General features: G+C 55.3%; 1 long non-coding RNA gene across 3 annotated transcripts; it reads left to right on the top strand.

Annotated features, from left to right (window-relative positions):
- The first annotated feature begins 5,186 nt into the window (after positions 1-5,186).
- Positions 5,187-13,164, top strand: LOC143676888 (uncharacterized). Of its 3 annotated transcripts, none has more exons than XR_013172263.1 (3): positions 5,187-5,711; positions 5,818-8,791; positions 9,422-13,164. It is a non-coding gene; the product is annotated as an uncharacterized LOC143676888 (long non-coding RNA). The 3 variants fall into 3 exon arrangements; XR_013172265.1 differs by having other exon boundaries at positions 5,187-7,180; positions 7,974-8,791; XR_013172264.1 differs by having other exon boundaries at positions 5,187-7,186; positions 7,974-8,791.
- Positions 13,165-13,766: the final 602 nt, after the last annotated feature.

Raw genomic sequence — 13,766 nt, 5'->3', positions numbered from 1 at the left:
GGTCCTGCAGGGCCCGTGCCCCACCACCGCCCCCAGGCGCGGCTCACCCTGTCCAGTCCGGCTTTAGGCCCCCTCACCCACAGGCCGCCCGACGGGGCGCCCAGCTCCCACTCTCACACTCTCCGATCTAGTACTCTCCAATTTGCTCCACACCGCGGGAGCTGGGATAAATATAAATTGGCTCATGACGCTCGTCTGCGACAGACCCACGGCCTCTGGTATAAACTACAGGGTTCGTCACCTGGCACAAAGAGGACAGTGTGGCCATGACCCTCCTGCCCAGCTTCGTCCCACACCCCCTCATGCCCCAGACCCCGGGCATGTCCGTCTTCCAGGCCCTCCAGCACTCTATGCCCACCCTGCCTTAGATGCTCGTACACCTGCAGCCCAGAATTCTCCATCTCCCACTCTTTCAACTCTTATCCATCCCTCAGAACGAAATGTCCCGTCCTCAGAAAAGTCTTCCAGGACCCTCCCACTCCTGCAATCCCAGGAGCTCTTCAGAGCACTCATCAATACCACTGACATTTCTGCATTGAGGGGTTCAAGGTCTGTCTCCTACATACCCCTCCCCATATCTGCTTCCTTTCCCGCAGCCCACCTAGAACCAAGCATAATGCGCAGCACAGCAGAAATAAATACCCTTGGCTGAACACCTGATGAGTATGTGTGTATGTGAAGAGAACACATCTCAAGTTGTAAGTTAATCATTGTCAGCCTCGGTGAGCAGCTGCTGGCTGCGTGGCCGGCTGAGCAGGGGCCGTGGGCAGGAGGCAGGTGCCCGGTCTTCAGCAAGGCCCCCGGAACCCGGAGCTGCAGCGAGAATCGCTTCACTGAACTGCTACTGGCTAAAAGCAGAGCGTGGGCCTTCCTTATCCAACGTGTGTACAATTAAAGACAGTATTCATAAGGAATCTACTCTAAGCAACCATGGCACAAGGCTCTGCAGGGTTCCCAAGAGAGCGGGACTGCCCTGCTCTCAAAGAAGAATGCCACAATCTGGTCCAGTAACTACTTCTAGCTTTTCAAGAAGTGTTTGTGTTCATCAGGGGTGGACACGCACGTGATGCAGTTTCAAAAGGTCACTGAGAAAAATGACCAAGGGAGACAAGGGTGAAAACTCTCCTAGGTCAGTGTCCACATTTTACGGCACATTCTAAACTTTGTTATTGGGTTCACCAAAACAGGTCTCTCTCTAGGTTTCCGGTCCTGAATGAAGAAAAAACACCACGTCCTTCTCCCTTCCCTGGTGGCTCAAAGGAACAGCAAGTGCCAGCCTGACTAGCCAAGACCAGCAGGCACAGGCCAGCTTCTCGAGGAAATTCAGGCTCAGCACCCGCAAGGGCCCTGCTCTTCCTTTTCAAAGCAGCCCAGTACCAGAGGGGAGACGGGCGGACGCTGGACTTGGGTCAGAAAGCTTCTGGTTTCAGCCAAGTCCAAAGCTCCCTCCGCTTTATCGTTTTCCCTTACCCGAACCCCTGCCCTACCTCCCACTCTCAGTGTCAGGAGGACTGAAATGAGAAACCCCGGGGAAAGTTTTTGCAAACTATAACAGTGCAAACAAGCATGACAGCCTCCTGGTGCCTTTATCAGGAATTCAGTGTCAAGCATCGGGTCTGGCCTTTTTTCACGCTTGTGAACTTGACTCTCCAGCCACTGTCAGCTGCAGCTGAGACCACATCCCGGAATCTGCTCAGCCCGGGGGTCAGCTGAGTAGGCAGGGGCACCCCCATAACAGCCAGTGGGGGCTGCTTACTGGCTGGCTGGCTGGGTCTGGCTCAGTGCAAAGTCCTCTGGAATGTTTCTGGGTTTCTAATATTGATTTAAAAAAAAACATTTTCTGGAATGTTTGCCTAGCCTGTGATCGTCGTGGTCAGTCTCCCTTTTTCCCAACCAGGTGGTCAGAATTCCAGGGGAAAGCTTTGGCAAAAGCAAAAGGAACATCTTTCTAGGTTGGTCTTCAAGGCTCCTTCTAAGGACTAGACACGGGGTCCAAGAGCGAGGTCCTACTGAGCAGAGGGCGATGACGGGCTGGAGGGATAAGGGGACGTGCAGGCTTGCAGAGCCTCTCAAGTCAGACTGCACAGCTTGAGTCCGGCCTCACGCTTTCCTGGCTGTGTGGCCCGCACAGGCTACTCTCTTGGTCTTTTTCCTCACCTGAAATGCGACAGAAACAGAGCCCACCTCCTAAGGCTGTCATCGGGATGCAAGGAGTTAATACACAGAAAGCTTTCAGCAGGACTGGTCCCAGGCAATGACGGACAGCAGTGGTCTCTATCCCAAGACTCATGGAAGCAAAGCGGCGTATGTTACATCCAGCAGCCACCAAGAGGGAGAGGAGGGCAGAAACCTGGACCCCACATCCTGGTCTATTCACTCTGACACCTCCCAGGGACAGGAACAAAGGGGGCCTCTGAGGATACAACCCCACCTCCATCCCCACCTTCCCTGCACGGCTGTCCCCTCTGCTCAGGCCAGCCTCGGGCCACGCCGTCCTGCTGGCCTCCCACCCACTCATGCACCGAGGCAGATGGAGGGGCTCTAGCTCCTGCTGGTTCTGCGGCCCCTGTGAGGGTGCAACGGGACAGTGGCTGGGAGAGTGCCGGGGACAGCGCCCAGCGTGCAGTATGCGCCCATGGGTGCTATCTGTTCTCAGAAGAGGAGGAGGAGGAGAAAGAGGAGGGGTAGGATGCCGTGGCGCCTGTCTCTGGAAGGCAGCAAGCACTGCAGGTCCAGGCCGGGACCCACCAAGGGGAGGGCGCAGAGCCTGGGAGGGGCCACGGGGAAGGACAAGAAGCAGCTGCAGCCCCCATTCTCACCCCTTCCTTCTCAAAAAAAAAATGAAACCAATACTTCGTCAGTGCTTGGCTGGCAAGTCGAAGCTTGAGAGCACTGGGTTTTTCAATATTTTACTATTTCAGAACCAAACCAACGCTGCTTCCCATCTCTCAGAAACTTGGCCAGCAAGAGCTCTGCTTGGCTGCATCTGTGAATGGCTTTATTCAGACACTGAATTTTCAGGCACTAACACTCCAGAGAAGCTTCTAAACTAAACCCATCCCACTAGTCTCTTTACAATATTGACAATATGCTCTGAATCAGAGTTCTTAAGCTTTCAGCATTATCCTCTCCTCCCTATCCCAATATTTACAACTCCTAGTTCTTCAAAGGACAGATTTAATCATAGAATAGGAAAAGGAAGGAAGTCCGGGGGCTGGAAGGAGAAATCATGCCATCCCCCACTGCGTCTCCCCGGGGTGGGCTGCCCTGAGGAGACGACACCCTAGAAAGGAGTAGACTGTGCACCTGACCCCAAGTTCAGCCAGAGGCAATTCCACGCAGGTTGAGATGTGCAGGTAGACGTGCTAAGTCATCTATCTGCCTTTACCAAGGGGGTAAGTGCAGGAAAACGCCTGCTTCCTGTTTACCTGGCCAGGTATTTGCAGAGAGTTTAAAAGGGGGGCAGGGGGGGAGGCAGCTAAGGGTAACACAGTTCTAAGGGAATGGTTGTGCAAAATCACCTAATCAAATAAATGATAAGGGACTGGAAAGGTTGCTGACCAGCTTTCCTCACTTGCCCCACTCTCTTTAGAGGGTAGTGGGAGAAACACAAGCCCAGAGCCCGGCGACTCCCCCCAGTCCCCACCCCTAGTCAGGGTCCCTTGCTCACCCTAACCGGTAGAGGCAGCTCCCGCTGGCCTCTGGCCCCGCCTCGGACCCCCACATTTGTTTGCAGCAATGGGCTCGACCTCGCGGGGCCAGGGGAGACCCCAAAGGCGCGAAAGTTGCCCCTTTCCCAAAAGGACGAGGAGGGACCGAGCGGCGGGCGCGCACTACAAGCCCGCAATGCGAAAGGCGCCCGGCCCGGCTCGCCGCGGCCCCTGCCGGCAGGTCCGGCTCGCGCCAGCCCGGTTGTCCCAAGAGTTCCCGGTCCTGGAGCATCCGCCCCCACCACGGCCACTGAGCCGAAGGCCGAGGGGCCGCGGGCGACCCCACAGCGATCCTCCGCGCTACCAGCCGCCCCCACGCGGGCGCAGCGCTTCCCCAGGACAGGGCTCCGGTGAGCGCTTCCTGCCGCTGTCGCGGGGCGCCGGGTGCCGCTGCAGGGTAGGGAGGAGGGGACGGAGGCAGGGAGGAGGGCGGAGCAGGCGGCCGAGGAGGCAGGGACGTTCGCCAAGGAAGCGCCGCCTCTCGAGGAAGGGAAGGAAGGGCTTCCCGGCCGGGGAAACGCCCCGGGGCTGCCCCTGCGCCCGGTGCCGCCTTCCCCGGCTCCTCGAGTCTCCCGCGTCCAACCGCTCCTTCCCCGCAGATCCCACCAGGGAGCTGGTCGCAGGTCCCTGCGGGAGGCTCTCGAGGACCCCGGGCCCCGGCTCGGCTGCCCGCGGCTCGCGCAACAGGCGGCGCCTCTGGGGCTGCAGCGACGGCGGGCTCGGGGGCCCGAACCCCGGACAGGAGCCCAGCGGGAGGCGAAGTCCCTTGCGGGGCGGGCACCCGCGACCTGGACGAACCGGCGGCGGGGACAGCAGAGGTGCAGGGAGAGGCGGTAAAGTTGCGGGGTCTCCCGGGGTAGCGGCTGGAGCGCACGGGGAGGCGGGACCCGGGCAGGTACCTGCGGGAGGCCGGGCGCCTGGCTCTCTCCGCGTCGCGAGGATCAGGCCTCACCGCGCGTCCACCGCGGCGGCGAGGAGGTTCGGCCGGCCCCGCGGACGTCCGTCTGTCGGTCCCGCCCGCGAGGCTCGGCGCGAACGCGGCCCCGGCAGCGGGGCGGGGCGGGGCGGGGCGGGACCCTCGGCCGCCGCCCCATTGGCCCCGACGCGGCCCGCAGACCGGGGTGCTCGGGGCCCAGGGCGCGGTCCTCCGGCGCGGGTAGTTGCCGTTGCCGGTCAGACCCAGCGACAGGCGAGCGGCGCCGCGGGGGGGCCGCTCCGGGCCGAGGCCCAAGTGCAGAGTCACCCCCGGAGCGGCCGGCCGAGCGCGCCCGCGCCCCCCACCTGCGCCCGCCGGGGCCGGCCACTCCCTTCGCGGCCGCGGCGCCTTGGCCAGCGGTTCCTCCAAAGTCGCGGCCCCCGCGACGCTGTGCACATTTGCGGGGATGCTCGGAGCGGCCGCGAGGCCCCAGCGTGCGTGACACGAAGTGCGAGGGAGGCGGGCGCCCCGGCCCCGGATGCGCTTCCCGCAGCCCCGCAGCCCCGCCGCCCGCAAAGTCAGCCCGCCGCGCACCAAAGCTGCCTTCCATGCCCAGTTCCTCGACTTACCGACTCGGAACCCGAGGCTGGACAGACGACCCGAGCGGAATCGGGTCCAGGGGACCGACGCACAGAGGGTCAGCAGGAGCTGTCCCTGGCCGAGGCGGGGCGCGAACCCGGAGCCGGCGAGGCGGCGCGTGGCGCAGACGGCATCGCTGCCCTCTCCGCACTGAGCGAGCGCGCCGGGGCCGAGGAGAGCCGCGATGCTCGGGGGCCACCCCTCGCTCCCCCTCCCGCCACCAAACTGCAGATTTTTAAGTTGTGCAGACTTGCAGTAATTTCTTGGAGCCAGCTGCCGCCAAGCCGAAGGCGCCCAGTGTTCCACTCCACGTCGCGAGCTCCGCCAGCTGCCCCAGCCGCGCCCCCGCCGGCCGCTCACCTCCCGCACCCGCCACACCGCGGGTCCCGACCCGGGCTCCACGCCAGCCGCCTGCGGGGGAGGGGGCGAAGGCGGGTGTGTCGAAGGTGAGACACTTTCTCTGCGCTGGGAGAAGTCCCGGATGGGGTCTTTGGGTTTTCTAGTTGTGTCAAAACCCAGAGTGGAAGTCGGACAGGAACGCGATCCTTGCAGGCCCTAGTTTCGCCCCCGTGCCCCAGGGAGGGTCTGCGGCGGAGCTGAACCCAGGACCGGCTTTCCTGAGGCCCCAGGACCTCCTGGCTCGAGCATTTCCACTTGGCTTCTCGAAGGCAAGGTGGAGAAGAGGTGTTTCGGGCCCCACTGTCCCTTGCTCCCCTGACCCTGCCCCTCTCCTGTGTAAGAGGGTCCAAAACGTGTGGTTACACGGCTGCTTTCCAGGGGCTGGCGAAGGTAATTCTCATACCCAATTCATCATCGTTAGCATAAGATCTAAGATGACCCTAAAAATAGGTTTGCATTTTATCAGCACCTTGGAAGCACCTTCCCAGATGTGTCCCAGTAGTTAGTAGTTCAGTCATTTATAAATCATTGAATTTATCCAGAAAGTCCCACCCTGTTTACTTGAGAATGAACCATGTCCAGAGTCCGTAAGCACTGCAGAGACATCTGCACTGCAGAAGAGGGAGGAGGGGAGAGACGTCCTTCTCACAGGGTCTCAGTGCCGTGACCTGGATGAAAAGCACACATGGTGGCGGAAGGGGGTCCCAAAGGACAGAAGTGACGTGGGGGGGAGGCTTGGAGCCAGACTCCACTGAGAGCATGTTGCAGGGTGCAGAAGGGACCAGGAGTAAGAGTCCCACAGCCTGGGGTCTTCACGCCGCAGCCCCTGGGGAGCCCTGGGGTCAAGTCACAAAGCTGCCGGGTCTCCTCTGCTGGAGAATAAGAAAAGTTCCCCCCTCCCACAGTGGTCAGGAGGAGCAACTAAAAACCATAAAAGTCTGTCTACTTCCCACGAGTTCGCCCCTGCAGGTGCACATGTGCACACGCACACACACACACACACCTGTGTGTCTGTCATTCTAGAGCCTGTTCCATCACCAAAGGGCACACTATGACCTGACTGCCTCCCTCCACTCACACCTACGTCCTCCCTCATCAAAATGCCTTTCTGCCCATGCCGTGATATCCCGCCCTCTCTTGGAATAGGAGAAAAAGAGGAACACATCTTGAATGGCTCTGGCTCTGTGTGTTCCAGAGAGGACCTGCAGAGTCCGCAGGGATGTCCGAGCACACGTGGACAGGGAGCAGGCTGCCTTCCAGGCTTCCGTGACCAACTTGACCGGCACCCTTTCCCCCTTTTGAGCTCTCCCTCTCCTACCCACCTACCCACCGCCATGTGCCCCCTCCCCTCTCCCCACCCAATGCTGCCCTTGACCTTCCGTCCTCATTAAAGCCCAAATGTCAGGAAACCAGCTGCAAGGATGGGAAGTGCTCATTTGCTTCTTAAACTGGAACAAGTCTACATGTGAAAACAAAGATGCTCTTGTCTGTGGCAGGAAGGTGGACAATGAAGCAGGTTTTAGTAAGAATGGTTAATGCTCCTTATTTGTCACTTCCTACCCATCAGCCTGAAGGGCAGGCACTCTAGCCAGTGTGAACTTACGAAAACACTTGCAATTCCCCAGACCCACCAGGCTTTCTCATGTCTGCCTGCTTTCACTGCTGTGCGCCCTCTGCTAGGAAATCCCTTCCCAGCCACCAAGCCCTTTGCTCAGCACATGCCCTCTCCCATGGGAGACCCTTCAATGGAGACTCACCACCGTCTGGGAAGCCCCCCTCCCATCTGGCTGTGGGCTGCCTCTCCATACTCCCTCACCATCTTTGCTTCCCTCCTTCATAGCACCTACCTTATTGTACTTTAATTGCTTACTTGTCTCTGCCTTCCACTCGAAAACATTTCTTGGGCCTTTTCTGGGATCTAAATGTTGACAAAGTCAATAGGGCTGTCATGGGGCTGCCCATTAGTTTCACGTGCTCTTCATGGGACCTTAACCCCTTTATTTTTCAGCTGCCTTTTATCAGAATTTAAAAGAGACCATATAAATTCTCTCTTTGCTTGGATACCAGGCAGCTCAGGCCTAAATTTAGCTCTTAATTAGCGAGAATATTGTCATTTCAGGTTATCACTGCAATGATCACTCTCCTTTCACAAACTTACTGGCATGCTTACTTTAACTGCCTTGCTGTATTATGTTGAAATGGGAAGAGCCTTAAATCCTTATGGTCTTGAAGCCCAGAGACGTGAGTTCTAACCCTGCCTCTGCCCTCATTCAGTTCCATGAAATTTCCTTTCTGGCTCTCAGTTTCAGGCTGGACCAGATGAGTTTTAAGGTCTTGGCCAGCTCCAAAAGCATTGCATTTCTAGAGATAAAGAGGGACAGTGTTCAAATTATTAAAGAAGGAAAACACTTTGTGACAGAATACAGCCTATGTCTCCAGGCATAAAGGGACTCTCTGCTCTGTAAGGTACTGTCTGAGGACCCTCGGGGATTTCCCAAGGTGAGTTGCACAGAACACCTGCCCCATTATCAGAAGCTTTGGGTAAATATGTACTACATCCTTCTTGTGCCTGTATATTAGCATATTAAAGGCTCTATTTTATGCCCCGTCAAGCCATAAAAATACCCCAAAGGATAGCATTCCAGGTTGCTCATAATCTGGCCAAATTTCCCTTCACCATCACATTTTTAAACTCTTTGCTTCTTTCTCTCTGCCTTAATTATTCCCCAGACCCTCCCCTCCTCATATGTACATTGTCCTCACATTCCGCCTTGATAGAAGAGATCCATCTTCCCACCGTGCCCACTTTATTTCCACCAAGCCTTCGCACTGCCTCTGTCCTGTCCTCTACAGCTTCCTTTCCCCATCTGGCAAAGTCTATGTAGCCCCCAATATCAAGTACAATCTCACCCGCTCTAGGGAGCATTCCTGATTCACAACCCAAATTTAGCGTTCTCTCTTCTGTGTCCAATTATACTTTGCATAAGTCTCCAATTACAGTTATATTCCTGCAGTATCATCACCTGCTTTGAATGAGGTACCTAAGCCATGAGCTCCTCAGGGGCAGAAACCATATGGCAGCCCTTCTCTTCAGAGCCTGGTCCATTAGAAATGTCCAGTGAATGCAGTAAGAGTGAAAAACAGTGGATGACTGGGTGGGTGGGTAGATGGATGAGTGGATGGATGATTGGATGGGTGGATGTTTGGATGGATGGATGGATGGATGGATGGGTGGATGGATGGATGGATGGATGGATGGATGGATAATTGAATGGGTGGATGGATGATTGGATGGATGGATGGATGGATGGATGGACGGATGGATAATTGAATGGGTGGATGGATGATTGAATGGGTGGATGATGAATGGATGAGTGGATGGATGAACTGAGGCCTTTAGATTGCATGGGAGGACGCAGAAAAGCCAACCCAGAAGCACCAAAGACCAGATATGTCAACCTCAAAAATTTTCCTTTGGAGGAATTCTGAACCTCTTTAGTAATCTATTTGTATGATGGAATTTCATTTCCAACCAGAAGAGCGAAGAGAATCCCTGTGATGGAGGCTGCTGAGTGCACGCCCAAAATATGCTCTTTTGCTTCCTTCGTCATGGTATTCACAAAAGCTACCTGGGTACAAGAATTATCTGGTTTTAAAACTGAAAGTCGGGACCCCCTCATTCCCAGGCAAACCAGAACAGTCAGGCATCCTACAAGATACTGCCCAAACTAAGTCTACATGTCCTACCCCCATGCAGGTAGGGGAGAGCATATCGCTGAGTTCTTTCCAGTGGAAGTGACACATTCAGCTTCTTGTCGCTGCTTTTCTGCCCTCTGAGGTACAGAGAAGATAGCTGGATCTGAAGTGGACACCTGTACGCACAGGTAAAACTACATGCCAGGATGGCAGCACGAGAAGGTAGAAAGAGCTGGGCCAACGTAGCAGCCCTGGACTGCCTGTGTCTACGTGACAGGGAAACCAACTTCACGTCCCACTTAAGCCATTGTTCTTTGGGGGTTTCCACTACTCACAGCTGAACCTCATCTTAAGGGCCAGTGTCCTGCCTGGGGAGATGCCAGTCTTAGATGTGGCACCCAGACCTAGGCTCTAGCCAAGGCACTCACTCACCGTCGTGTTCCTCGTCCCTGGGGTTCTGAAATTGCCCTTTGCTCTCAGAGTCCATGGCTCTGGGTGGGACCTTCCCTCAGCCTATCTGCAGGAACCAGCAAACTCACTGCCCTGTGCTACGATGGAAATGGAAATGACCGTCACTGCTGTGTGCTGCCCTCCTTCATGTCATCAGGCCCTGAGGTCCTCCTGGATGTCTCCAGAAGACCTGGGTTGAAATGCAAATGAGATGCCTAGAAGGGCCTAGAAGGGCGACATGTGCATTCCTTGTCTGTGCATTCCTTTGTCTGTGGGGACAAACATCACGCCGTCCTCCGTCTGAGCCGGAGAGGGCCTCTGCCGGGACCGGGGGTGGCTGTGCGTCTGCCCTGCTTCTCCCCAAGGGAGGGTGGCCAGGGTGAGGGACGAGAGGTTGAAGGCCAGGCCGAGACGCCAGGACCCACAGCTCCGCAGCAAGGATGCTGCTTTCTTAGGACTAAGAATGTATATACCGCACACAATTTCTGTTTCTGCTCTTCCTATTTTGTCATTTTCATTTTCTCTTAAAGTTATTTTCAAAAATACACCTTTTCTCAACTGAATAGAAGGAGGGAGGAAATTGCACCCCGTCAAGAAACAGTGGTGGGAGGAGCCTAAAGACGTTTGGAGAAGCAAGGGGGGCAGCAGCAGCCCGCGGTCAGGGATGGCTACTGGCCGGTCCGGCGCGTCCCCTTCCTCTCTGCGGGCGCTGGCCGGCTGCACCGGCTGAGTCCACCTTTGCTTCCTTCTTCTTTCCTTGGGTGCAGAAGGTGAATTAATAACGTCCCTTTGCTGTGGCGTATCATCACGGACACATAGAAAGCGGCGGGGTGGCCCGTCTTTGCACGCTTCCTCGTGGGACGCATAGGATCCCACGTGCCTGCCCAGGGGGTGGGTGGTGGCGGGTCCCTCCTCTCCCCCATCTTACGCGTGTCACACGACGCAGGGTGGGCTCCGGCTCCGTGCCTGCTGCTCTGCTCCTCTGGCCTCTTCCTCTTCATCCTGTGTGCAGTAGACACGCTCTGCATTGGGTGCCCAAAGTGCCCCCAGCGCCCACACTCACAAGTCACACTAGGACAAGCAGCCTTGCACATGGCACCTTACGGGCCTGGATAGGAATTTGGGCGGGGAATTGCTGCTCACAGGTATGAGCAGGGCTGGACTGAACTTCTGGAATTCTGGCTGATAAAGAGCTGGGCCGCCAAGCTTCCTGGCCCCACCCCCATTGCCCGGTCCCTTCCCCCAGACCCTCCAGACCATTCCATCATCCAGCAACTACAGCAACTAAAGGGTTAATGTCTGGCCCGCCTAGAACTGGCAGTCTTCTCAGCAGTTGTTAAAATATTTTGAATATCACCCATGAATATGCAGAGTCTTAATTTGATTGTCCCAGTCTTTATTTCTCCACAGAGCAAGCAGAAAAAGCAACAAACACTTACCTGAAGAGACCCAGTCTCCTGTGCTTTCTTTAAGGAATTCTCAGAGCTGCAGAAAGCCTGTGGCTCTACTTACCCAGCTGCTTTCCCAGCTGCCTTACCGAGATCCTGTCCGGCCCAGAGGTCAGGGAGCCACAGGCTGTGGCCACGTGCCCACCAGCCCCAGATGCAGCTGCCCGGCGGGCAAAGTGCATTGAACTCAGTGTGCTGAGTTCTCCCTTAGCGCTGTCCCTTTTTAGTGGGATGGCACTGACATACTCTCTGACCCTCAGTCTCTTCCTTTATAAGGTAAGAGCAGGGTTCTAATCAGATAATGATGTGACATTGAGCAATGTAGCTCAATTCAGCATCCTTCTGGCTGTGTTGCCAGCACCTTCCCTGCAGCAGTCCCTCCAAGTAAAGCAGGCACCAGGAAACCCACTTCAGGGAATGACAATATTTCGGGGACTGATAAACATAAAATGCCCAGCATGGTGCCTGGATCTGGTAGGCTCCCATGCCAGGAAAGAGAAAAGCAAAAGAGAGCTTAGCCAGCAGACAAGGAGCTGCTAGAACCTAGGCGGGAGATATCTAAAATCCTTTGGAAAAAATGACCACAGACTGAGTGGCTTCAGGCCTTCCTTGCCAAAAGGGAAAAGCATGCAGAAAAATGACTTCTGTTTGCTTTGCATAACAAGAAAGTCTGTCATTCATAATTGAAATGGTGACTGCTCAGACTGCATTACTGCATCCCCAGAATCTGAAAGATGTACTACTTTCCTCCTGAAATCCCCAAGAACATGAAAAAGATGCCAATTCTCTGGAGTCCCTGACAGCTCTGCAGTGGTCAATAGCTGAGGTTTTGGTCTCCACTCGTCATTAACCTGCAGTGTAAGTCACCTCATCACCTTTTGGTTCTCTTTTCTCACCTGTAAAAAGGGGATTTTGAACTTCCTAGCCTGCCAGATAGGAAGCTAAAGAAGGGGTTTGAAGAAACAGGAGCAAAAAACCACTTCTTTTCTGAAAGAGTCCACTCAGCTGGAGACGCAGTCTGCCGTATGCACCAGGCAGGGTGTTAAGACAACACAGCAGAATAATGGAGCTGGGAGGTCAGAGCACACTACTCGGGTGACAGCCTGGGGCTGCCACCCAATCCCCATTCTTTCCTTTTGTGTCAGTAACAGAACCCCAGTTGACAGGGCAATCAAGTGCCCATCTAAAGACTTCACGTGGAGCCATGCCAACTGCTCAACAGTCAGATGCAAGCCAAAGTGTTCTGTGACATTTCCAGGGAGTCCCCTTAAAAAGAGGAGGCATGGGTTCACGGGGAGCTCAGTGGTAGAATTCTCACCCACCTACGGAAGACCAGGGTTCAATTCCTGGCCCATGCGCCAAAAAAAAAAAGTTGTGAACCAAATTCCCTATGATATACATGTCACGTGTCTGCCTCTGTGTGTATGTATAGATATTGAAATACATGTATGTAGGGAGACATGTAAAAAATTTTTAAAAGAGCAGGCATGACCTTTTCTTTCCTCTCCAACAACCTCCTGCCTGGAATGCAGATGAGATGACCAGTGCTCTACCAGCCGTTTTGGGCCATGAGAACAAGGGTGTGTGAGCCCCACAGAACCTGGGGCCTTTGACACCTCGTAAAGCTGCCATTGCAATGCCGTGTACTTAGCAATCGCTGCACTTTTTGTGGTAAAATATTTATAACATAAAATTTCCCATTTTAACCATTTTGAAGTGTATACTCAGTGGCAATTATACTCACAAGGTTGTTCAACTGTCATCACTATTTCCAAAATTATTCGTCACCCCAAGTAGAAGCCTTGTACCCAGTAAATATAAGCCCAAGCCCCAAGCCCCTAGCTCGATTCTACTTTCTGTCTCTATGAATTTGCCTAGATAGTCCAGATAGTTCATCTAAATGAAATCACGCCTTTATCCTTTTGTGTCTGGCTCATTTCATTTAGTGCAATGTCCTCAGGGTTCATCAATTTGTGGGGGGTCAGAACTTCATTCCTGTGAGTGGATGAGCGATATTCCACTGCACATATGCACACAGTGGTTTATCCACCATCTCCGGTGCACACCTGGACACAGTGGTTTATCCGCCATCTCCGGTGCACGCCTGGACACAGTGCTTTATCCGCCATCTCCGGTGCACGCCTGGACACAGTGCTTTATCCGCCATCTCCGGTGCACGCCTGGACACAGTGGTTTATCCGCCATCTCCGGTGCACGCCTGGACACAGTGGTTTATCCGCCATCTCCGGTGCACGCCTGGACACAGTGGTTTATCCGCCATCTCCGGTGCACGCCTGGACACAGTGGTTTATCCGCCATCTCCGGTGCACGCCTGGACACAGTGGTTTATCCGCCATCTCCGGTGCACGCCTGGACACAGTGGTTTATCCGCCATCTCCGGTGCACGCCTGGACACAGTGCTTTATCCGCCATCTCCGGTGCACGCCTGGACACAGTGGTTTATCCGCCATCTCCGGTGCACGCCTGGACACAGTGGTTTATCCGCCA

This window comes from Tamandua tetradactyla, chromosome 3, assembly GCF_023851605.1.
Source record: "Tamandua tetradactyla isolate mTamTet1 chromosome 3, mTamTet1.pri, whole genome shotgun sequence".
NCBI classification, from domain to species: Eukaryota; Metazoa; Chordata; class Mammalia; order Pilosa; family Myrmecophagidae; genus Tamandua; species Tamandua tetradactyla.
The sequence above is the reverse complement of the archived record's forward strand: the minus strand, read 5'-3'. Positions and strand labels throughout refer to the sequence as shown.